At 41.2% G+C, this 25,745-nt stretch overlaps 1 protein-coding gene across 17 annotated transcripts in view; it reads right to left on the bottom strand.

Moving 5' to 3' along the window:
• Window positions 1-25,745, bottom strand: part of LOC122540026 (protein TANC2) — a 1,063,581-nt gene that overhangs the window by 488,986 nt on the left and 548,850 nt on the right. The gene's annotated exons all lie outside the window — the stretch shown is intronic.

The following is a 25,745-nucleotide window of genomic DNA, read 5'->3' as shown; positions in this document are numbered from 1 at the left end:
GGATGCTGTTTGACGGGCCGTGCTTTTCCAGCAACACACTTTTTGACTCTGATCTGCAGTCCTCATTTTCCCCTCCTCTGCTCACCAGCCAAGCAACCAATCGATCCTACAGAATGTGTGAACCAGTCAAGAATAAATTTTTAAACAAGTCGTATTCCCAGTTGGACACTCTGCTGTTCAGCACTGATTCATGCAAAGTTAGAGTAATTGGTCTGACAGTCAAATGTCCTTGATATAGACATTGCACACTTTTATTCACAACGTAAGGATTCAAAAATGATCACTGAGCAGCTTCAAGCCAGAATGGGGCCAAATGGAAGCAAACAATATTTGGTCAAAATTACTCAAGTATGGAAACTGCCATCAATATCGCAAACTGGTAAAAAGCACACCATTGGGGAAAAAGTAGCACTAGCCCTCAACTGAAATTGACAAAATAAGGAGAAATCAATGTTTAACTCTGTCAAACAGAGGAGACAATACATTTTGCTCAAACCTGGCTTAAGTTTTTACAAAATGAGAAGATGCAAAAATGAAAAGGTTGCTATACAATAGTAATGATGTGTTTGGACCAGAGAAGGTAAAGAAGAGATTCAACTACAGTAATTGAAAGAATTCAATCACCAGGATGTTGGCTGGACTGGAGAGAGAGACTAGATAGGCTGGTTTGTTTTCCTTAGAGCAGAGAAGGCCAAAGACAAATCTGATTGAGGTACACTGAATTTTGAACAGAATAGGCAGGGCAGATAGGGAGAAACTTTTCTAATTAGTGGGGGCAGCCAATAACCAAGGGATACAGTATTAAGGAGCTTTTACAGAGGATTTGAGCAAAGACTTTTTGTATCCAGAGGGTGAATTCAGCAATTGTAATGATGTCAAAGGGAGATGTTAGAGTCTCACTTGTTGGAGAGATTGTGTGGCATTGCAGTTATGTGGTCTATAAGATGTTGTTGTTTTGGGTTGCATCTTGAAAGTTAGGGTAACATTAGGGGGCGAGGTGAACTGTTCTGAGACTCTATGACTCTCTGACAGTAAGTTCGGGTGATTTGATTATTAGAGATCAAGAGAGCACAGATTTATTAGGGAAGAAGGAGCAAGACATTTACTCTTGGAGAAATGGGAGCAACCTGCATTCTAATAGATAGATAAAGTATTCAAAGTCCCACAAAAGTGTTGAGAACGTATAGTTATAAACAGTTGCGCTTTAGGTTGTACATTTAGTTTCAAGATGAGAGAGATCCGGGTGCTCCAGTTTCCTCCCACAGACCAAAGATGTGCAGGTTAGGTGAATTGGCCATGCTAAATTGCCCATAGTCTTAGGTGAATTAGTCAGAGGGAAATAGGTCTGGGTGGGTTACTCTTCGGAAGGTCAGTGTGGACTTGTTGGGCTGAAGGGCCTGCTTCCACACTGTAGGGAATCTAATCTAATTTGGGTTGTCAAGAACAGTTAAACAGCATTTCTATCTGGGTACAGGGCCAATGTAATTCAAGGTGTCATGACGATGATAGGCTTCATGAGGGGAATAATATTGAGGAAGTATCATGATATCAGGTTATCGGCTTTCCCAAATTACCACTGAATATCATTGCCAGGAAGTTTGCCACGATCTGGGCAGGAGAAAGCAGTTAGAGGTAAAAAGTCTTCATGGTTCACTGCACTGGAATGTAGAAGGAAATTCATGCGCCAGCTGAGAAGACCAAATTCATGAAGACATAAAACAAAGCTGGAAAACATGCCAAGTTTTTGATAAGAGGGATGATCTCCAGTGATGTTCTCACTATGAATGAAAAATCTGGTTTTAGTAGTTACCAGATTGAGAAAGGAAAATAACAAAAGCAAATCCTTGGGAGCCATGCATCATTTTAAACTAATTATGGAAAAAAGTCTACTTATAAGACAGTATAGCATACATCAGTGAAGTTTCTTTTCAGTTATGGCAAAAATTAAAAATGGGATATTTTATTCCATAGCTTCAAATACAAGGAACAGTTCTTTCAATCTTTTGTTACAATGAACATCTTGAAACATTTAATCTTAACATTTAAGCTGAACATCCTTTCAGCTTTTAACCAACAGCTTTTGTTTCAGTTAATGGTCTCCATGAAGGTCACAACAGTGCTGTAAATGTTCAGCCCAACCCTGAATGCTGCAAATGGACATGGACTGTTTTAGAATCCAAGAAATTAAGATCGATTCTCAACATTGCACAATCTTCAGCAATTATCCAACCTCTGACCTAAAGATGGAGGGAAGGTCATTCATGAAGTAGCTGAAGGTGGCTGAGATGAAGATAATATTTCAAGGAATTCCAGCATTATATCCTGGGGTTGAGATGGTGAATCTCCAAATACAATAATGACGTTACACCATGCTAGATATGACTCACCAGTGGAAGTTTCCCTCAATTCCTATGACTTGGAATTCTGTCAGAGCTTCTTGATATAACTTTGGGAAGTCACCTCCACCTTAGTTCTGGAATTCAGTTCCTTTGTACACATTTAGACCAAATTTGTGAAGAAGTGAAGAGTTAACTGGCCCTGGAGGAATCCAAGCCGAACAACTGAGACAGGTCATTGCTGTTTAAGTGCTGCTTGATTACACTGTTGAGTTCACATGGACATACATGGCATCAAGGGAAGAGGAGCAACAAATCTGTCCACAGTGTTCTGGCCTACCTTTAGTACCATACCTATCGTTTAGTACCATACTTCCAGAGGATCACAGGCTGCTCTCTCATTAGGGAGAAGCAACTGGTGGTGAGTTTAACCTGAGATCCACCAAAACTTCAGGTGAGAGGTGAAGTTGCGAAGGAGGAACCTTCATGGTGACCTCAGCCAGTGAGGCAGTTTAACAAAGAAACAAAGAACAAAACAGTCACTTTTGCCCTCCAAGCCTGCGGGGCCACATTTTGCTCATCCATGCTAAAACTGTCTTCACTTTCAGGGCCTGTATCTCTCTATTCCCTTCCTATTCATATATTCTTGAATGCTACTATTGTGTCTACTTCCACCACCTCCTCTAGCAACATGTTCCAGACACTCACCACCCTTTGTGTGAAAAATAAACTTCCCCCCACCTTGTATCCTGAGCTTTATCCCCTCGTAATTGACACCAAACCCTGGGAAAAAGCCTCATACCTTTTACTTTATCCATGCCATTCACAGCAGGTCAGGCAGCATTCAAGGAACAGGAGAATCGACGTTTCGGGCATAAGCCCTTCTTCAGGAAAAAACGTCGATTCTCCTGTTCCTTGGATGCTGCCTGACCTGCTGCGCTTTTCCAGCAACACATTTTCAGCTCTGATCTCCAGCATCTGCAGCCCTCACTTTCTCCCATGCCATTCACAATCTTATAAACCTACACTGTTAACCTCACTCTACATCATAAACCTGCTATCCAGCCAACTGAGCTAAGTGAACCACTGATGGAAGTCAACTAAGTGCAGATGCCAGTTTAGTTGTACTGAGGTTGTAATCCTGAGAATATAAAATACAGAGACTTAGCAATAGTTTTACTGCCATAGCTAAGTGTGTAAATACATTTTATTTTTCGAGTAGAGCAAATCCTGCTCTACTCTGCCCCTCTTCAACAGCTTCCCACTGACTCTGCTAGGTCCATGAACCACTTCTTTCACTCAGTGCAGCAGCTCCTATGTCCAATAGTGTGAAAATTGCCAGTTTATTTTTTTATTTCCTGAAAGCTAGCATGCTTGTTCCCTCCACTGCTTCTGTCTGAACTCCATGTTATAATATTGTCTGCAGCTCCTGTACCACCATTCCAACTAATCCCATCTTCTTGTACTCAAAAGCTTCCAGAAATTTTTCATTCTCCTGCCATCCAAATTATTCAGTTACCACCCCATCTCTAGAGATTTTTTTCTCTGCTCTATTGCCAAATAATGTGCACCTGAGAAAGAGAGATAAATTCCCCAGGATTCAATCAAATCTGCAAACATAACTGATCAATAAAGATATAGAAAAATCTAGGATCCAAAAGTCAGGTTAAATAGTCACACTTTTACATAAAACAACAGAATTCCTATTAATGTTATGTGAGTGCATATAGTAGATAAAGTTTAAAAATTATTAAATTGTACAAATTTAATATTTGAGCAGAATATTACACAGCCTGAACATGAGATCAGAAATAAACTACATCTCATGCAACAGAGAAGTTGGCAAAATGAAAAACACAAAAGTCTGAACACAATTGGGAATCAATATATTGACACAGACTACATGTCAAAATAAGTCATGTGGATGGAATCAACTAATTAGATTATAGCTGAATTCTCTCATATGTTCCAAATTGTAGAAAACTGACTGCTTAAACGATTCAGAAATTCTAAAGCTCTAGGTAACCAAGAGCAGTAGATAATTGAACCAACTCGTGGTTGCAAGAATTCAGAATGAAAAAGGCAACAATGTGCAGCCTAATTCTAATCAATCCTTGGAGCCAACCAGTGCCTGACGCAAAACCTGCTGTTAGAAAGCAGGAACAGCAACCATTTCATTTGGATTGGATTATGTTGCAAAATGCAAACAGATTAGGTCATATTTAAGGCTTAGAATAATAAATAACATGATACAATGCTTTGGATAATAGGATGGTTGAACATGTTATAGATATGTCAGTTATGATCCACTGATATGTCGGAGTATAACTTTTAGTTTGAGGGATTCAAAGTTTCAAATAAAATATGAATGTCAACATTTGGTTCCAGAAGCTGGTTGCAGACCTAAATGCAAATCAAAGGGTGGTTAATGTTTATTTTGTACAGCTAAAGTAGCAATTACTGAAGTCCAAACAATGGGTTCTCTCTCCAACCTTCTTGATGGAGACAGGAAGTTCATTGAGGTTTCAGTAACAGGTTTAAATTACTCAGTTTCCCAAAACAAAAGGAAAGTTTGGGATTCGGAGATAATGAATTTAAATCTCTATCTGGACATCCATAGGTACAAAGATTCATAGAACAGTACAGCACAAGAACACACCCTTCAGCCCACATGACTGTGATGCCATTCTAATTTCATCTGCCTGCACATGTTCCACATAAGTCTATTGTTTGCCTTTTTATGTGCCTGTCTAAATACCTCTTAAACTTTACCTAAAGTATCTGCTTCTACCATATCCCCTGCAGAGCATATCCCCTTCCAGACACCTACCACCCAGTATAAAAAAAACTTTCCTTGCACATCATCTTTAAACTTTTTCCTTCTCACCTTAAACTCCTCGTATTTGACATTTCCACCCTACAGTGTGGCCATTCTGCCCATCGAGTCCACACAGCCCTCTGAACAGCATCCCAGTCAGATCAACCCCCCCAATCTTGTCCCAGGTAATCCACTTACTCTGTAGATCCCTAGATACTATGGGCAATTTAGCATGGCCAATCCATCTATATTGCACATCTAGGAGCACCCAGAGGAAATCCACGTGATACGGACAATGTGAAAACTCCACATACAGTCACCCAAGGCTTGAATCAACCCCAGGTCCCTGGCACTGTGAGGCAGCAGTGCTAATCACTGAGCCACCGTGCCACCCCCCGCGCCACATGACTCTAATAATTTTATTTATTTCTATCAGGTCGACGCTCAGCCTCCAAAACTCCAGTGAAAACTATCCAAGTTTGCAATTGTACAATTTTTCCATGGTGATACATAGCAGGGACATTTCTGAATGTTCATTTTATCTTGGTGATTTCTGTAAAAACATTCATTTGAAGTGGCACGGTGGCTCAGTGGTTAGCACTGCTGCCTCACAGCGCCAGGGACCCAGGTTCGATTCCCACCTTGGGCAACTGTCTGTGTGGAGTTTGCATATTCTGCCCGTGTCTCCGTGGGTTTCTTCCGGGTACTCTGGTTTCCTCCCACAATCCAAAGATGTGCAGGTCAGGTGAATTGGCCATGCTAAATTGCCCATAGCGTTAGGTGCATTAGTCAAAGGTAAATATCAGGTAGAGGAATGGGTCTGGGTGAGTTACTCTTCAGAGGGTCAGTATGGACTTGTTGGGCTGAAGGGCCTGTTTCCATACTGTAGGGAATCTAATCTAATCTAATCTGAAGCCTTCACCTGGGCTGTTTAGGGAAAACAGAGAAGAAAAATCTGCCAGGACCTGTAAAGCTGCAGTGAACCAGGAACAGAGGGCTGGTTAAGAACGAGAGGATTTGGATTTGCAGTTATTTAGGAAGAATACAGTGATGCCCATGTTTAAGCTGGGAGTCCACAATTGTGAGGGGAATTGGAGAAGAATTGAAGGAAATTTCTGAAAACTGCTGCAAAAGTTTGGTCTTATGTGAAGCAACCCTCAAGATAGTGTAGAATATAGGGGGACTCTTGGGTGGAACCAAAACAGAACGAAATATGTTTCAATTATGGGTTTATAAAATATATTGTTAGCGCTTTATTTATTTAACTCTTGTAAAGGTTTTGGTTAAAATATGGAATCTTGTACCATAATAATCTTAGTTAATAACTGGGAGTTTTAAATTATGGTTAAAAAATTACTTGTTTCTATTGAGATCATAACACAAGGGAATATTATGCTGAGTACATTTCTCAAAAGAAAATTGCAGATATTAAGCATCCTCTAAGGTGTCTGGGCTACATTTAAGTTCAAACTGAAGTTACTTCATCTGATACTAACGAAAACCATATTTATTCGACAAGCAAAGAACAGCACTTAATCTACAAAAGCCAAGATTGCCTCAACCAACATGCGATAATGATAGGGGCTTCCAATGTCAGGGGATCAGACAGGCATTTTGGAGCATTAAATGTGACTCCAGAGTTGTGTATTGCCTCCCTGATGTAAGGGTCAAAGATGTCAAGGTGCAACTGAATGGTATTCTTCTGGAGGAAGGGTGTCAACTAGAAGTCATGCTCGACACTGGTACCAACGTGAGTCAGAAAAGGAATGAGATCCTCCGAGTAAATTCATGGAGTTAGAAAGGACATGCAAATGCAGGGCTTCAATTGCAGTAATCTCAGGATTAATTTTAATACCACCTGCGACTGAACTTAAGTGAAGGATTGATTGATTGAACACGCGCTGGAGAAATGATGTCAGAGAGGGGTCATCAGATTTCAGTGGCATTGGAACTGGTTCTGGGGCAAGAGAGAGTTACACAAATTATACCAGTTACATCTAATCAGAACTGACTATTAGAATTAAGTTTTATTGTCACACATTTTGAAGGACAGAGATATGCAAGTACAATGAAAATGTACAAAGTTGCCATTTTCAGTGCCATCTTTGATACAAAATCTTCGGTAGAATTTTGAAAAATAAGGAAATAAAAGCTAAAATTTCAACATTACAATCCTTCTAAAACATTTAAAGAGAGAGGAAAAAGAATGCAGTCAAAGCAAGGGAGTCTGCACTGGGCTTCACCAAGAGGCCATGCTGGCTCAACCCGCCAATGACTGATGCTGTCCAAGGATGGGAAGTAAACAGAAAGGGAAAAAAAAAAGATTAAGCGGAGGAGTTCCGGTTCAGGAGCCTTCCCGTGCCGCCATCTTGGAAGGAAATATTATATACTCACGAGATTTGCTATTGCTGTTGGGGCGGGTTTAAACAAGCTTATCAGGGTGATGGGAACCGGATGCAAAAAGAAAATTAAAACAAAGTAAAGTTGTTAACAAGAAATGGAAAAGCTGTGAGGGAGACGTGAAGACAGAAGAAACAAAGCTGAGTGTCAAATATGCTTTGAACCCAGTGATGTCACAAAGACAAAGTTTAGCTCACTCCACCGGAACGAAAACAGCATTCACAACCAGTTAGACGATCTAAAAAAAATACTAATTATCATTACAGAAACATGGCTGTATGGTAATGAGGACTGGGAACTGAATATCTAAGGATATTCAATGCTTCATGTCGAACAGACAAGATGGAAAGGAGCTGTATTATCTTCATAAGGACAAATCTCAGACCAGAAGAATGCATGGAATCTATTTGGGTAGAGCTAAGAAACAGCAAAGGGCAGCAGACATTTGTTGGCAGTATTTATTGGCCACCAAGTAGTAGTGATAATGTAGGGTGTGGTATTAATCAGGAGATGAGAAAAGCATAAGAATGGGCAACACTGTTATCATGGGTTACTCTAATCTACATAGATTGGGTAAACTGAATAAGCATCAAAGCTGTGGAGGATGAGTTTCTGGAGTGTGTTAGGGATTGTTTTCTAGACCAGCACATTGAGGTGCCAATGACAGAACAGGCTATTTTAATCTAACTAAACACAATGAAAAAGAACTAATTAATAGTCCTGTTGTAAAATAATCTTTAAGGATAAGTGACCAAAATATGACAGAATTCTCCATTATATTTGGAATTGAGAAAGGTGTTAAATTTGAATCAGAGAAATTATGAAGGCATGAGGCACAAAAGTTTAGATGGATTGGCAAAATACATGAAAAGGCACGACTGTTATGAAGAGTTCTGAAGAAGGGTCACCAGACCTGAAATGTTAACTCTGCTTTTTCTCCACAGGTGCTGCCTGACCTGCTGAACTTTTTCAGCAATTCCCGATTTTGTTTCTGATTTCTAGCATCTACAGTTCTTTTTTTTGTTTTTGTTAAAAGGAAACTTAAGGATTGTATAAAATTAAATGAAAGGTTTTGTAAGGTTGCTAGAAAAAGTAGTAAATCTGAGGATTGGAAAGCTTTTTAGAATACAGCAAAGGAAAACTGAGAAACTGATGAGGAAAGAAACTACAGAATATGAATGCAATTTAGTTTAAAAAAAACTGGAGAAGCTTCTATAGGTATTCAAAAAGAAAATGCTTTGCGAAGGTGAATGTGGACACATTAGAGGCAACATCAGGAGAAATGGCAGGGAATGATTACTTGAGGAAGATACAAGAATTCCATAATTAGAATGCCAAGTGACTAGGGAGAATGAGAGGTTGAAAGACATTATTATTACTAAGAAGGCTGTACTGAAAAAATAAAGGGGCAGAAATTTTAAGGTTTCTCAGACCTGGTAGTTGACATCACAGTGTTGAAGGAGGTTGCTATGGATATAGCCAATGCATCGGTTATCAACCTTACAGTTCTATAAATTCTGGAATGATTCATGCAAATTGAAAACTAACTAATGTAATTTATTCTTTAAGAAGGGAGTGAGAGTGAAATCAGTGAACTACAGATCTGTTAACCTTGCATTAGTTGTACGGAAAATGCCACAGTCTATCATACAGGTTGCAGTTATGCAATAACTGGCATAGTCAGCATGGACTTTCAAAAGGGAAAACATGTTTGACAAAGATATTTAAGCATTTTGTGGATGTTACTAACAAAATTCATAAAAGGGACTTGACACATGTAGCATATAGGCTAATGGAATGTTGGCCCTTATTTCAAGGAAATACGGAAGTCTTATTGAAACTTCACAAGTTGCTGATGAGATCACATTTGAATACTGTGAGCAGTTTTGATCCCCTTATTTAAGGAGCAATATCACTTCATTGGAGGCACTTCAGAGAAGGTTCACTAGGATGATCACTGGTATGGAGGGGTTATCTTATGAGCAAAAATTAAACACTTTAGGATTCTACTCACTAGAGTTTAGAAGAATGAGAGGTGATCTCATTGAAACATATACAATTCTTAAGTGTTTGACAGGTTAAATGCTTAAAGGATATTTCCCCTCCTGGCAGAACCTGGAACCTTATTCAGAATAAAGGGGCACCAACTTACAACTGAGGTGAAGAGGAATTTCTTCTCTCAAAAGGTTAAGTGTCTTTGGAATTCCTTGCCGCAGAGAGCTGTGGAGGCAGAGTCCTTGCATACATTTAGGGCTAAGATTCTTGATCAGTACGCTAATCAAGAGTTACAGTGAAAATGCAGGAAAATATGAGGGTAAAGACTGCTGAATCTTTCATGATTCTACTGAATGGTGGAGCAGGCTCGGGGGACAAACGGCCCACCCCTGTTCCTATTTCTTATGGTCTTACACTTGGATTTTCAGAAGGCTTTTGATAAGAAACCCACTGGCTAGCAAAATCAGAGCATTTGAATGGGAGGTCATGTGCTGGCATGGATGAAGAGTTGGCCAACAGACATAATACAGAGCAGAAATAAGGTCATTTTCACACTGACAGACTGTAATTAGTACTTCAGTACTTCAGCCCCAGTTGTTCACAATATGATGCAAGGACCAAACTCAAATTTTCTAAATTTGTGGAATATACAAAGCTAAGTGGGAATGTGTGTTGTGAGGAAAGTGTAAAGAGTCATCACGAGGACTTGAACAGACATGATGTGTGGGCAAGAACATGGTAGATGAAATAAACTATGGAAAAATGTGGTCATCCACTTCAATAGGACAAACAGATGTGCAGAGCATTTCTTAAATGGTAAGAGATTGGAAAGTTAAGACGTTCAATGGGACCTGGGTACCCTCATCAGTAAGTCACTGAAGGCCAACATGCAGACATAACACGTTATTAGGAAGGCTAAGTATAGGAAGGAATTGTCTTAGAACCAAGATGAGGAGAAATTCTGTAACTCAAAGGTTGTGAATCATTGGAATTCTCTACTCCATAGGGCTGCAGAAGCTCAAATCTTTGATTGTATTTGAAGTAGAGATTGATAATTTGAGTTCCAGCGGCATAAAGGATAATAAGCATTGAAGTGTTTCGACCACCCTATTCAATGGTGAAGCAGGCTTGATAAGCCTATTACTCCTCTTCTGTTCTACGTCAGGGTTCTTCATATTTACTTTCATGAAGGAAGGCATTGCTGAAAAGAATGGCATTTAATGCCCATTTTCAGATGCTCTTTCACAGTGGTCCTTTTTTTTAAAACTCGTACAGATAGCTGTTTCATTCTTTGTTGAAAAGAATTAATTTTAAAACTGCACCTTACGCTCAGTCTGTATGGAATAAATTGTATTCTCATGGATGTAAGGAAAAATAGTATTTTCTGTCTGACTCAAATAAGCAATTTCAAAAATTAAAATAATTTGATGGCTGGTTAGAACGAAGGTAAATTTATTGCTAATTACCTTTTTCAAGTATTTAAATGAGTAGATAATCAGTTATCGGTACTGTCATCAAATTACTTTAATTATCCTGACAGAAAATATTTCATCAAAACAGAATATAAAGAGATTTCTTGCTGGCTTTGAAAAATTGAAAAAATAAGAGCACTAATGAAGATTTGTTGTCCTGCATTTTAATTTTCTTCACACATACATACGGTGAAGTTTGCAGAATAGTCATAATATAGATATTTATACATCAAACTTTCATTTGGTCTTACTGAGACAGCTAACTCTTGTACCAAGAAATCTTGAGATTTTCTCAAGAGTGCAAGGCACAAAACCAAGAAAAAGCAGTTCCATATATTATGATGTTAAATAAACAAGACTCATTTGCCCTGCTCCTGCTGAATCTGAAACTTTTAATTCATTTTTTAATGCTTCATTCATTCAACTGTGTGCTACATTATCAAATCTGGTATCTTAATCTATGAAATGGCATCTTAATCTATGAAACTTCAATATAATAAATACGCTATTGAAGTTCTGAAGTAGACCCAGTCACCTCATAAACTGTTATAATCATCATTAACGATTTGGTCACCTTAGATTTGAGATATTTCTATATAAAAGCAAATTACTGAGGATGCTGGAATCTGAAACCAAAAGAAAATGCAGGAAAATCTCAGCAGGTCTGGCAGCATCTGTAAGGAGAGAAAAGAGCTGACGTTTCGAGTCTAACTGATCCTTTGTCAAAGCTTAAAAAAAGGAGAGAAATAGGGAGGCATCCTGATGTTTCTAGTTTTCTAGGTCTCGGAAAGTCAGATAGACAGAGATAGGGATTAGATTAGATTAGATTTCCTACAGTGTAGAAACAGGCGCTTCGGAGCAACAAGTCCACACTGACCCTCCAAGGAGTAACCCACCCAGACCCTGATGAATACACCTAACACTATGGGCAATTTAGCATAACCAATTCACCTGACCTGCACATCTTTGGAGGAAACCAGAGCATCTGGAGGAAACCCATACAGACATGGGGAGAATGTGCAAACTCCACACAGACAGTCGCCTGAGGGTGGAACCGAATCTGGTGCTGTGAGGCAGCAGTGCTAACCACTGAGCCACCGTGCCGCCCCTGATGATAATGACATCATCATCAGCTCCTTTGTTCTAAGGAAAGCAAACCTTGCCTTTCTAAAGTGACCTCATTGCTGCAATTGTTCAGATCTCACTTATCACTCCGTGCTCTCTCTGGAGCAATCACAACTTTCCTGCAAATATGGTGACCGGAATTGTATATAAAACTCCAGCAGTAGCTTAAAAGTCTATAATATGTTCTCTGTTACAATTTTAGAATTCTGACAACCAAGCTCTAAAAATTAATCTAGCACAGAGGCAAGAAAGAAAACTGTCCAAAGCTTTAGATCAAATATCTGCTCCTCACCACAAACTATACATTCGTCATGTCTCAAATTGTTATACATTTCTTAAGAAAGTCCACTAATTTACATTTGAACAAACCATAACTATCAGCTTCCTTCAACTCCCTAGGACCTCTGATCTATAGGTTGAACACTCATTCACCAAAATATTATTTCCAAAGGCTAATTTTGAATTCACCTCCCTCAAGCTTAGGCTGTGTTGACGAGTTCTAATGTACACAAGGTGAAACAGTTTGCCATAGTCTACAGTATATAATCCTTTACAAATCATATAATCTCTCAACCATACCTTTTGCAGCCAAATTTATGTAAGTTGCTCACAATAATCTAATTGCTCCATTCCTTTAATTATTCTAGTTACCCCACAATATCTGCAATGTTCCTTGCATCATGTGGCACACATTATTCTAAATTTAGTTGTGCCATTGATATATAAAATGTCTCCCTATTTAGGCTTTGTATTAGCATTTTAATAGCATCCAACAACTGACTCGATTTACTCACTGCCAATGAACATGGCTGTGATAGCTTCAATTTATTTTTCAGTCAGTTTTCCAGAGTTCTTTCATTTTTCATCAAGTATTTTACTTCCATTTCAGTGAGTCTTGCATATATTTGTTGGCCCCACAACAATTAATTAGGATTTCTCTACACTGAATTTCAACTGGCATCGATCTGCTGAAAATGCCAAGTATACTCCTGTCACTTATCCTGTACAGCTTTGAAGTTTACAAACAAAATCATAACCTTCTGATGCAAAGATGACGGCTCAATCAATTCAACTAAAATGACACAGCTAATTTACTTAGCAGAAAGAACTTTTCCAGATTCACCCTGCAGCTCACAGCTACTTTACGACTTTGGAACCGAGTTCAAGCACCATGGTAAGTTTGGGTAGCAAATGGACTACATAGACCTGCTCTCTTTTTAACAACTGCCCTTATTAAGTTGCATAAGTGAGTAACTAATATGCATCTAAGGGCTTCAGCATGCCACCAAATAGCAGGCAAAGCACAGCAAGCATAAAAAGCAAATACCAAAATATTAATACGTTGGTATGCAGGACCTTTGTTGTCAGGCACTCAATGGAGTGGAGACACAGGGCTCTCACCAACTCTCCTGCAAGTAAGTGAGATTCCACCACCTCCATACCATTTCCCTTTCATCCTCCTCTGTTCCCATCAAGCATATTAAACCATTGAACAATCCTTTTAAATCCCTTTTAGGATTCTAGGTTTCATAAATAAGGGCAACAGGTAAAAAACAATATGAAAACCTCGAGTAATTCAGTCTCAATTGAGTGCCCAATTTTGACCAGTTCACTTCAGGAAGAATGTGAAGACATTAGAAAGGGTCCAGAAAAGATTCACAAAATAGTTCAAGGAATAAGGAATTTCAATGTTGTGAGCTATCTAAAGCAGATCGTATTCTCATTCTAATCATTTAACCAATTCAAAGACTGTCAAAATTACTAACAATGTTGTCTTAGTTAAAAATCATACAACACCAGGTTATAGTCCAACATTTATTTGGAAGCACTAGCTTTCGGTGTATTGCTCCTTTATCAGATAGCTGTCTTAAGACAACACTTAAGTAGATTTATGGAGTCCAAGTAGTCTACTTGGAAGTCTGGGGATCCTCCGAACTATGAAGCCAAGTCACCCAACACTGAAATTGACACCTATACAGTGCGAGAATGAGACCTGACCCTGCAGTGACCAAACAGAGGAGGGCCAACCAGACTGATTGCAAGACCCACCCACCCACCCCCCAGATTGCTCAGGGCCACAACTGGTGCCCGGGACATCACCCAGATATACCTTCTGGAGCAGCAGACATCCTTCACTGATGCCCAAGATCAACCAGACTGACCACAAGGTACCTCCGCCCTCCCGAACATTCAAGGCCACAACTGGTGCTCAGGACCCCATCAAAATCACTCACTTACTGCTAAGAGCAGCTGACCTCACTCACTGACAAATGGGATTGAATCAGAAAAGCTACCTACCCAGGAAATGTGGGAGACAAACTGGAGTTCAGGTGAGACTGAAATTCCAAGGTTTCAATCCCCTTCTCCACAGCACGATTGGCAAATAACCAAGCCACTGAGAAAATTAATGAACTAAAAGCTAGACTCCCCTTCCAAAAGGAATTGAGAGACTGCTGTTTGCTCAGTTTCACTGTGCCTTGCAATCTGAGGGATTCTCAATTCGCTGAATAGACCACTTGGTGCCCTCAGGTAAGGCAAGGTGCAGTGGGACCTGCCTCCTAATCAACACCTCCCGGTGTACAGAGGTAGTGACTCTGGCAAGTCACTGCTCCCTGGACCTAGAATGTTTAACAATAAAATGCCATTCATACTACATGCCCCATCCACATTCTGGAAATTCAGGCCCTAACTCTGTGCTCCTCCTCCCAGTTTACAAGCAGATATTCAAGCATGAGGACCCAGTACAGAAATTAGTATAGTGTTGGCCTGAGGAAAGTGAAGGACTGTATGGGACTGCTGAGAGTCAGTGGACTGGTCCATATTCAAGAACTCAGCGGCCAACCTGTATGCCATTATCATTACAGATTTCATTTGTAAGTGTGTGGATGACTGAATACTGAAGAAGTTGATTCAAACATTCCCTAATTGGAAACCATGGATTAGTCAGGAGATCCACTCCCTACTGAACTTCACATCTGAGGCATTCAAGTCAAGCAGCCCTGACCTATACAGGAAATACACTTAGAATCTTCGCAAGGCCATCGGGGCACCAAGAGGCAATACCAAACTAAGCTACAGACCCAAAGTAACCACATGGACACCCATGATTTGTGGCAAGGCTTACATAACATAACAAAGCGAAGTTGAACAGAATCACAGGCAATAGTACATCCCTACCTGATAAGTTCAATGCCTTTTACGTGCCCTTTGAACAAAAATGAAATGAAATGTTACCACCTGCCCCATCAGAGTTGAATGAGAATTTTCCTGCTCTTCAGATGCTGTCTGACCTGCTGTGCTTTTCCAGCATCAAACTCTCGACTCTGATCTCCAGCATTTGCAGTCCTCACTCTCTCCCACTTGCCCTATCAGCCTCAGATGCAGCTGTACCTTAAGTCACCACTGCAGACATTAGATCAGCCTTTTTAACGGTGAACCCACACTAAGCAATTGGCCAGATAGAATCCTGGCCATGCACTCAGATCCTGTGTGAACCAGCTGGTGGGTGTATTCACAGATATCTTCAACCTCTCCTTACTACAATCTGCTTCAAGAAGACCACTATCATCCTAGTGCCAAAGAAAAATCATGCAGCATGCCTCAATGACTGCTGCCCAGTGGCTCTGACATCCAGAACTATGAAGTGTTTTGACAGGTTGGTCATGGCTCACAAGAGCCTCCCAGATTGCCATGATCTTTTGTAAGTAGCCTATTGGCCCAACAGGTCCACGACACATGCCATCTTCCTAGCCTCTCATTCATCCCTGGAACATCTGGACAATAAGGATTCCTATGTAAGGCTCTTACTTATTGACTACATCTTTGCTTTCAACATCATAATTTCAAACAAACTCATCTCCAAACACCGGGACATAGGTCTCTGCTTGCTGTGGTTCTGTTCGCCGAGCTGGAAGTTTTTGTTGCAAACGTTTCGTCCCCTGGCTAGGCGACATCATCAGTGCTTGGGAGCCTCCTGCGAAGCGCTTCTTTGATGTTTCCTCCGGTGTTTATAGTGGTCTGTCCCTGCCGCTTCCGGTTGTCAGTTTCAGCTGTCCGCTGTAGTGGTTGGCACCCGAGCTACAAATCTTCGCACAAACTTTGAATAGGTCTCTGCTCCCCTCCTCTGTAACTGGATTCTTGACTTCCTGACCAATGGGCCGCAGTCAGTAAAGATAGCAAACAACACCTCCTCCACTATAACCCTCAACCCTGGTGCCCCACAAGGTTGCATAATCAGCCCCCAACAATACACCATTTACAAATACAACAATGTGGCCAAATTCTGCACAAACTCCATTTACAAGCTTGCTGACAACACTATCTTTGTAGGCTGGATCTCAAACAACAAGGTGGAGTACAGGAAGGAAACAAAGTGCTTACCAGCATGGTGTAAAGACAACAATCGCTCCATCAATGTCAGCAAAACAAAGAAGGTGGTCATTGACTTCAGACAGCGGAGTGGAGGGCATGCTCCTGTTTGCATCAATAGTGCTGAAGCAGAGATGGGCAATACCATTAAGTTCCTGGGAGCAACAATCACCAACAATCCGTCCTAGTCTATCCATGTTGACACTATGGTCAAGAAAGCACAGCAATGCCTCTACTTCCTCAGGAGGCTAAGGAAACCTAGCATGTCCATAACGACTCTTACAAATTTTTATACGATGCTTTTGGCGATGCAGCTTTTGCCTAGATGAAAACAAACTACAGAGAGTTGTGAATACTGCCCAGTTCATTAAGCAAACCAGCCTCCCAACTACTGGCTTCATCTATATTTCCCACTACCTTGGGAAAGCGACCAACGTAATCAAAGATCTTTTCTACCCCAGATATACACTCTTTCACCCTGTTCTGTCAGGCAGAAGATAAAGAAGTTTGCATACACGCATGAGCAGATTCAAGAACAGCTTCTTCCCCACTGTTATCAGACTTTTGAATGGTCCTCTAATGTTAATCACTCTCTGGCACCAGCTCGACAGCTGTAACATCCTGCACTCTGTTCTATTACGCTGATGCGCTTGTAAGATCTATCTAGTAGGATCTACCTGTTAAGTGTGTAAGACAACACTTTTCACTGTAACACAGAAACATATGACAGTAATACATCAAATCAAATCATTAACATAGATAGATTGGAGAAACTGGGACTCTTCTCCAAGGAGGAGAGAATATTGGGACACAGATGATAGACATTCACAATGAGAATAGTTTTGAAGCAAGTCGAGTGGGACAAATTGCTCCCATTGCCAGAAGAATCCAGAACCAGAGAATACTGATTTACGGAGACAATGGCAACATGAGGAAATATGCCTTTGTACAGTAAGTGGTTAGAGTCTGAAATGTCCTGCTTGAAAGTCCAGTGAAGGCAGAAACAAACAAAGCTTTCAAAAAAAAAACTGGATAAATTTCTAAATTTAAAAAGTAATTGCAGCGGGATACAGAAAAGGTAGGTGGTTGGAATTTTGAGAGCTGCTTTTGCATTCTATCACTCCAAGGATGCCAGCTCCCTTGCTGCAGGTATAAACTCTGGGTCAGAATTAACAATAATATACTTGGACATATATATTTACAACATTAGGATCATGCATCTTCTTCAAATGCACATTGTTAACCATACAGACAAATTAAACCAAATAGCAGATCAGCTACAAATGTCAACAGCCTATGGTAGGAACTTTGCCAGATACATCCAGGAATTATTTCTCCCTAGCATGCTCTGACTGCTTTCCAATTCTGCAATTCGCATTCTTGAAAACACTTGAAGACAAACTGAATGACCAATTGAGGAAGCATTATTGACAACTGTTTATTACCTTTTCTTCACAGCTCACAGCTTACCTCAAATATGACCCATTGCTATACCATGATGTGGAGGAGCCAGTGTTGGACATGGGGTGGACAAAGTTAAAAATCACACAATACCAGGTTACAGTCCAACAGGTTTATTTGGAGGAATTAGCTTTTGGAGTGCTGTTCCTTCATCAGATAGCTATGGAGCATTATCATTACACACAGAATTTATAGCAAAAGATCTGTGTCCTGCAACTGAAACAATATATTGAACAAACCAAGATTGCTATTAAGTGTTTCATCTTTAAGAATGGGTTGCAGGTTTCAGTTCATTAATACGTTAATCTCAGAACTTCTTTCCAGTCACATTCTCAAGGTAACAAAGTTTTATTTAAAGAAACGTGACATCTCAGCTCAGACAATGATTGAAAGATGCGAGTTTAGAGTCTGTCTGTATCCCAATCTTGAGCCAGACTGGTTCTATTCGCAAAGTAGGAACTCATAAAATATTACATGGATTGACTGCCTGGAGATTGGGTGCTTTTTGAACAAAGTAGAATGTATCTGCAGCTACAATTCTGCAAAGTCAAATTTACCCCACAGACTTAGATGTGTGTGTGCATGCATGGGTTTGGGGGGGGGGGGGGGGGGGTGAGGAGAGAGACAGACAGACAGACACTGTGTGTGTGTGTGTGTGTGTGTGTGCAGGGAGAAAGTGTGAGTGTCTGCATAAGAGCATGTGTTTGCATGTATGCATGGCATGACCTACCTGGTTTTCTGAAGGGTAGATCATGCTTCACTAACCTTATTGAACCAAACAGGTGGACGAGCTGATGTGGCATATATGGATTTCAGTAAGGCATTTGATAAGGTTATCAACGGTAGGCTATTGAAAAAAATAGAGAGATATGGGATTGAGGATGATTTAGCAGTTTAGATCAGAAATTGGCTAGCTGAAAGAAGACAGGGTAGTGGTCGATGAGAAATAGCCATCCTGGAGTTCAGTTATTAGTAGTTCATTGCAAGGATTTGTTTTAGGTCCACTGTTTTTTGTCATTTTTATAAATGATCTGGGTGACGGCATAGAGGGATGGGTTAGTAAATTTGCGGATGACAATAAGGTCAGTAGAGTTGTGGATAGTGACGAGTTTAATGCGGAAAAGTGTGAGGTGATTCACTGTGGAAGTAGCAACAGATATACAGAGTACTGGGCTAATGGTAAGATTCTTGGTAGTGCAGATGCGCAGAGAGATCTGTGTCCAGATACGTAGATCCTTGAAAGTTGCCACCCAAGTTGATAGGTTGTTAAGAAGGCATACAGGAAGTTAGCTTTTATTGGTAGAGGGACTGAGTTTCGGAACCATGAGGTCATGCTGCAGCTGTACAAAACTCTGGTGCAGCCGCACTTGGATTATTGCACACAGTTCAGGTCACCGCATTATAGGAAGGACGTGGAAGATTTGGAAAGGGGTCAGAGGAGACTTACTAGAATGCTGCCTGGGTTATGGAAGGAAGGTCTAATGAGGAAAGGCTGAGGGACTTGAGGCTGTTTTCATTAGAGAGAAGAAGGTTGAGAGGTGACTTAATGGAGACATAGAAGATAACCAGAGGGTTAGATAGGTTGGACAGTGAGAGCCTTTTTTCTCGGATGGTGATGGCTAGCACAAGGCAACGTGGCTTTAAGTTGAGGGATGATAGATATAGGACAGATGTCAGAGGTAGTTTCTTTACTCAGAGTAGTACGGGCGGCACGGTGGCACAGTGGTTAGCACTGCTGCCTCACAGCGCCAGAGACCCGGGTTCAATTCCCGACTCAGGCGACTGACTGTGTGGAGTTTGCACGTTCTCCTAAGTAATCTAAACTAATCTAATCTAGTAGGGGCATGGAACACACTGCCTGCAACAGTAGTAGACTCACCAACATTAAGGGCATTTAAATGGTCATTGGATCGGCATATGGACGAGAATGGAATAGTGTAGGTTTGATGGGCTTCAAATTGGTTTCGGAGGTCGGCATAACATAGAGGGCTGAAGGGCCTGTACTGCGCTGTAATGTTCTTGGCAGAGTATATGCGTAAGTGTAACAGAGTATAAGCCTGTGAGAGAGTGTGTGTGTGGGGGTGTATGTCTGTGTGTCTGAGAGAGAGCATGTGTATGAGAAAGTGTCTGTAGAAACGTGTGAATGCCTGCGCACGCATGCACGCACATGCGGGAGAGAGAGTGCGAGAGGGAGAGGGAGAGAGCGAGAGAGTGAGAGAGAAAAGTGGGGTCAGTGTACTGTGACATGAACCCAAGGTTCTGGTCGAGGCCATCGCCATGGGTACCGAACTTGGCTATCAGCCTCTTTTTGGCAACTCTGTATTGTTGCATTTCCCAAAGACTATCTTGGAGGATGGTCACCCGAACATCCGAGGCCAAATGTCCTTGACCGCTTAAGTGTTCCCCAACTGAGAAGAAACATCTCTGTCTGGCGATTGTTGTGTGATCTCCATTCGTCCGTTGTTGTGGAGTCTGCTCGTTCTCGCCAATGTACCATGCCTCAGGACATCCTGCCTGTAAGGTATGAGAGAGATAACATTGGACGAGTCACAGGAGTACCTGCCATGAACATAGTGGGTAGTGTCCCCTGGTGTAATGGTAGTATCCATGTCAACACATTGACACACCTTGCAACTAGTGCCCTGACAGGGTTGTACAATGCTGTGGTCAAAGTTGTCCTGAAGGTTGGGCAGTTTGCTGTGAACAATGATCTAAGGTTCGGCGGTTGTTTAAAGGCGAGTAGTGAAGGTGTAGGGAAGGTGTTGGCGAGGTGTTCACCCTCATTGATAATGTCTTGCATGCTGCGAAGAACATGGCATCGTTCCTCCACTCCCGGGAAGTACTGGACAATGAATGATCATATCCCCAGTCTGTCTCCTGAGGAGGTCATTACGGCTTCTCACTGTGGCACGTTGGAACGGATGATCGATGAGATGAGCATCACACCCTGTTCTTATGAGGGCGTCCTTCAGCACCTTCAGGCATCCATCGTGTTCCTCCTCATCTGAACAGATCCTGGTATGCTCAAGGCTCATCCATACGGGATGGTTGTTTTAATAAATTTAGGGTGGAAGCTGGAGAATTGCAACATCATGAGGTTATCCGTGGGTTTGCGGTAGAGTGAGGTACTGAGGTGCCTGTCCTTGTTGGAGATGCGTGTGTCCAAGCATGAGACAGATGCTAAAGAGTAGTCCATGTTAAGTCTGATGGTGGGATGAAACGTGTTGATGTCACTGTGTAGTCATTTCAATGACTCCAGCGACTTCAATGAAGAAAATGTCATAAATGTATTTGGTAGGCAAAAGTGAGTACTGCAGATGCTGGAGATTAGAGTCAAGAGTATGGTGCTGGAAAAGCACAGCAGATCAGGCAGCATCCGAGGAGCAAAAGTCCTTCATCAAGAACAGGCTGGGAGCCTCGGGGGTGCAGAAATAAATGGAAGGGGGGGGCTGGGGTAAGGTAGTTGAAGTGTTCAGCTATAGGGAGTGGGGTTGGTTGGTGCGGGATGTCCCAAAGATGTGCTCTGAAGCACCCTCCAAGTAGGCGTCCTGTCTCCCCAATGTAGAGGAGTCTACATCGGGAGCGACAGATTCAGTAAATGACATATGGAAGTGCAGGTGAAACTTTGATGGATGTGGAAGGCTCCTTTGGCGCCTTGGACGGAGGTGGGGGGGTGAGGTGAGGATGCAGGTTTTGTAATTCCTGCGGTGGCAGGGGAAGGTGGTGGGTGGGGGGATTGTTGGGTGGCGTGGACCTAACGAGGTAGTCGTGCAGGGAACGGTCTTTCCGGAAAGCAGATAGGGGCGAAATCTATCTCTAGTAGTGGGGTCCATTTTTAGGTGGCGGACATGTGATGTATACGGAAGTTGGGGGGGCGAGAAGAGGTTGGAAGGTGAGGACCGGGAGGATCTGTCCTTGCTGTGGTTGGAGGGGTGGGGATCAAGGGCGGAGGTGCAGGAAATGGATGAGATGTGCAAGAGGGCATCATCAACCACGTGGGAGAGGAAATTGCAGTCTTTCAAGGAGGCTGCCATCTGGTGTGTTCTGTGGTAGAAATGGTCCTCCTGCGAGCAGATGTGGTGGAGGCAGAGGAATTAGGAATAAAGGATAACATTTTCACAGGAGGCAGGGTGTAATCCAGGTAGCTGTGGGAATCGGTGGGTTTGTAGAAAATGTCAGTGTTGCATCAGTCACTGTTAATGGAGATTGAGAGATCCAGGAAGGGGAGAGGTATCAGAGATGGTCCAGGTGAATTCAAGGTCAGGGTGGAATGTGTTAGTGATGTTCGGGTGACCGTCCTCCAAGGTGGACTTTGGGATAAGCAACAACACAGTTGTTGAGTAGAGGCTGATAGCCAAGTCCATGAGGATAGCGTCAACCGGGATCTTGGGTTCATGACCACACAATGTTATAAACTCTCACACACACTCTTATACATGCACGCAGACCCTCTCATACACACATTCTCTCTCAAACATACTCACACACACACACCATCTCACACTAGTGCACACACTTTATCAAGCACACGCACGCATACACACACACACAAGCTATGGAGTGAAAATGCATTTGCAGATTTATATTTGTAGATACATTCTATTTTGTTCAAAAGTGCGCAATCTGTAGGCAGACAGTCCATGTGACATTTTATAAATTCCTACTTTGGAAACAACCAGTCTGACTCAAGTTTGGAATACAGACCGACTCTAACCTCACATCTTTAATGCATTGTTTGAGTTGAGATGTCACTTTTTGATAAAACCTTAAGTTATCTCAGGAACATAATTTGAAAGAAGTTCTGGGATTTACATATTAATGAACAGAAACCTGCAGTCCATTCTAAGTGATTAAGCCTTAACAGCAATCTAGATTTGTTCAATACATCTGTTACTAGAAGTTCTCTGTCCCATGATCTTGCCCCAGTAGCTACCTGATGAAGGAGCAACTTGTACCTCCAAATAAAACCTGCTGGACTATAACCTGGTGTTGTGTTATTTGATTTGTCCATCCCAGTCCAACACCAGCACCTCCACATCATTGTTCAATGAAGAGAATTTCAGACCTCAGCCTTCACAGTATTTCTTCAGAAACACTATCAATCCTGCAGAACAAATCTAAAATCAATCATAAGCCAATTATTATGTTGCGAAATGTGCCAAGGCATTTTAAAGACTAGAAAACGAATGACAGAGCATGAATGGGGAAGTTAGCTGAGCAAACCAAGGAGTTGAGGTAGTTGGTTTCTTTGGTACGCAGGTGTAAGTTAAGAAATGACAGGAAAACGTTTGGCCAAGCCTCAGTCACACAAGTGATTTGGACAAAAATGTAGCTGATCTAGATTTGCGGAGAAGCAAAGATTGGTGGAACAGGAAGTGAGGAGGATTGTCAGCAGGATATAGATCTGTTGGAGGAATGGGCAGAAAAATGACAGATGGAGCTTAATCCAGACAAATGTGAGGTGATGCATTTTGGAAGGTGAAGTACAGATGGAAATTATACAGTGAATGATAGAACCCTTGAAAGTCTTGATATGAAGAGGGATCTGGGTGTGCAGATCCTCCATGTACGTAAGTGCATGTGTGCGGGTATGTGTGTGTATGTGGGTATGTGTGCGTGAACATGAGTGTGAGTGTGTCAGAAGACAAGTGTGAGGCAAGATTTTCACACAAAGAGTGGTGCACCTGGAACACACTGCCAGAGGAGGTGGAGGGCACAGTCACATTTGCAGCATTCAAAATACACCTGGACAAATGCATGAATAGGAAGGGAATAGAGGGATACAGATCCTTAACTGGAGGGCCGATGGCCTTGCTTCTGTCCTGTTTTCTTCTTTTTCTGCATGATGGAGTTTGAGATGCTGAGACAGGACAGGGCAGCTAGAGAAGTGGAGTCTCAAGGAGAAGAGGGCATGGGTAAACACTGTTGCTGCAGGTGAGTGAGAGAAGACATAGAAGACAATTTAAGTATGCTTGGTTAAAATCAGACTCATGTGACTGGGTGGAACAGGCTCAAAGAGCTGATGTTCATTTTTACTAATTTTCTCATACACAAATAAACATGTGAAATGGATAATTAAAACCTAATCCTTAGAGCAACTATGAAAGCCAATAACAATACAATTAGCCAAAAGTTAAGACTGTGATTAATTCATCTTGAGGGCATGTTAATTTTGTGGCTTGGAAGGACATCCACCAAAGTGATATGTTTTTAAAACTAGCATAAGAGAGAGCTCAGAAATGTGGTTTGTGCTTAACACAATTAGAGCTTAAAATTCCACAACTTTGCTGCCCTTACACCAATTTCAGGTAAATTGCAACAATGAAACCAGAACAAATGAGCAGGAAAATTAGATCAATAATCTGTTATCTGCCAGACAATTTAATGGTCTTAGTCAGGATACGTTCCATATAAGGTTATGTCATCAGAAAGAAGCAGCTGTCACTGACAGGGCATGTATGAACACTCTAAACTTCAGACATAATCATATCATACAACATAAAGGAAACCTTCACCCTTCTGGGGAGGTTTCACATGTCATACTTGGATTAGACCCTTATTAAGACTAAAGGGAAGATATCACACTTTTCTTGACATAACCAAAAGTTTTGCACCTATCTGTCATTTGGCTAATGTGTGAAGGTCAAAAACCCGTCCCCAAATCATCTGATGTTTAAACTGACACACGTGTCACGAGAAGAATTTATAATATCATTCAACAGCATTATCTGTCTCTTACTTCATACTCTTACAGTTTTAATTGTATCGAGTTAAAATGTAGTTTGTACCGTGAGTAAATGTAAACCAAGTCTGTCTAAGAATAGGCTTTAACCTAACATAGGAACAAGAGTAGGGCATTCAGCTTCAAGCTTGTTATGACACTTAATTAGATGATAGATCTGCGCCTCAATTCTACTCTACCTTCCCCGATCCTATGCCCAACCAAGCTGTATAGCCCAAGAGTAACTAATAAAAATCTGCTAATTTCAGTCTTCAAAGTATCAATTAGCTCAGCATTTTCAGCCTTTAAAGGAGACAGTTCAAGCTGTACACTACTTGAAAAATTATATCTTGATTACACTCATAATTGAACTAAACTTTAATTTTAAAGTTATGCTTCACCACTGATTTTTTTTCTTCCCCTGTGTATCTGCGAGTTCAAATTAGATCACTCTCAAACCTTCTTAACAAAAAAGGATGATTAGCCAAAATTATGCAACCTGTCCTAACTTTATTAGGTGTTTTCATTACCATTTCTACCTGGGCTGTGTGCTATTTCTGATCCTTGCACACTGCCACACAAATCCCACTGCTCCACCACAACTTCAAATCTATTAGCATTACAAAAACATTGTGATTTGTGCTTCTCAGTTCCAAAGTGGATGACTGGAGCAAATCACTTTAAACATTCCACTAGTCACAGACTATTCTCCTGATCCCTATTCTGTCCCCTATCTCACAATGACTTACTGACTATTTTGAATGTTGATTTCAAATTTCATGCTGTTCGTCACTCATTCTTGGGAAATATTGCTGTTCTCAATTAAGTAATTAGGTGCAGTATTACTCAGTCAAGTGGGATTCTATTTTGAGGCAGTAACACCTCCAATTCTGGGCTATTTCACTTTTGATAATAACCGCTTCTGAAGAACTTTGTCAAATTCCTTCAAGGAAGGCAATGGACAAAATTTATGACATTTTCCATTTGGCCTCCTCAAAAACAAACTAGATTAATCAGGCATTGTGTAGCCTTGAAAAAGCTATGCATAC

Source organism: Chiloscyllium plagiosum, chromosome 33 (assembly GCF_004010195.1).
Source record: "Chiloscyllium plagiosum isolate BGI_BamShark_2017 chromosome 33, ASM401019v2, whole genome shotgun sequence".
Taxonomy (NCBI): domain Eukaryota; kingdom Metazoa; phylum Chordata; class Chondrichthyes; order Orectolobiformes; family Hemiscylliidae; genus Chiloscyllium; species Chiloscyllium plagiosum.
This window is presented reverse-complemented; position numbering and strand designations above follow the sequence as displayed.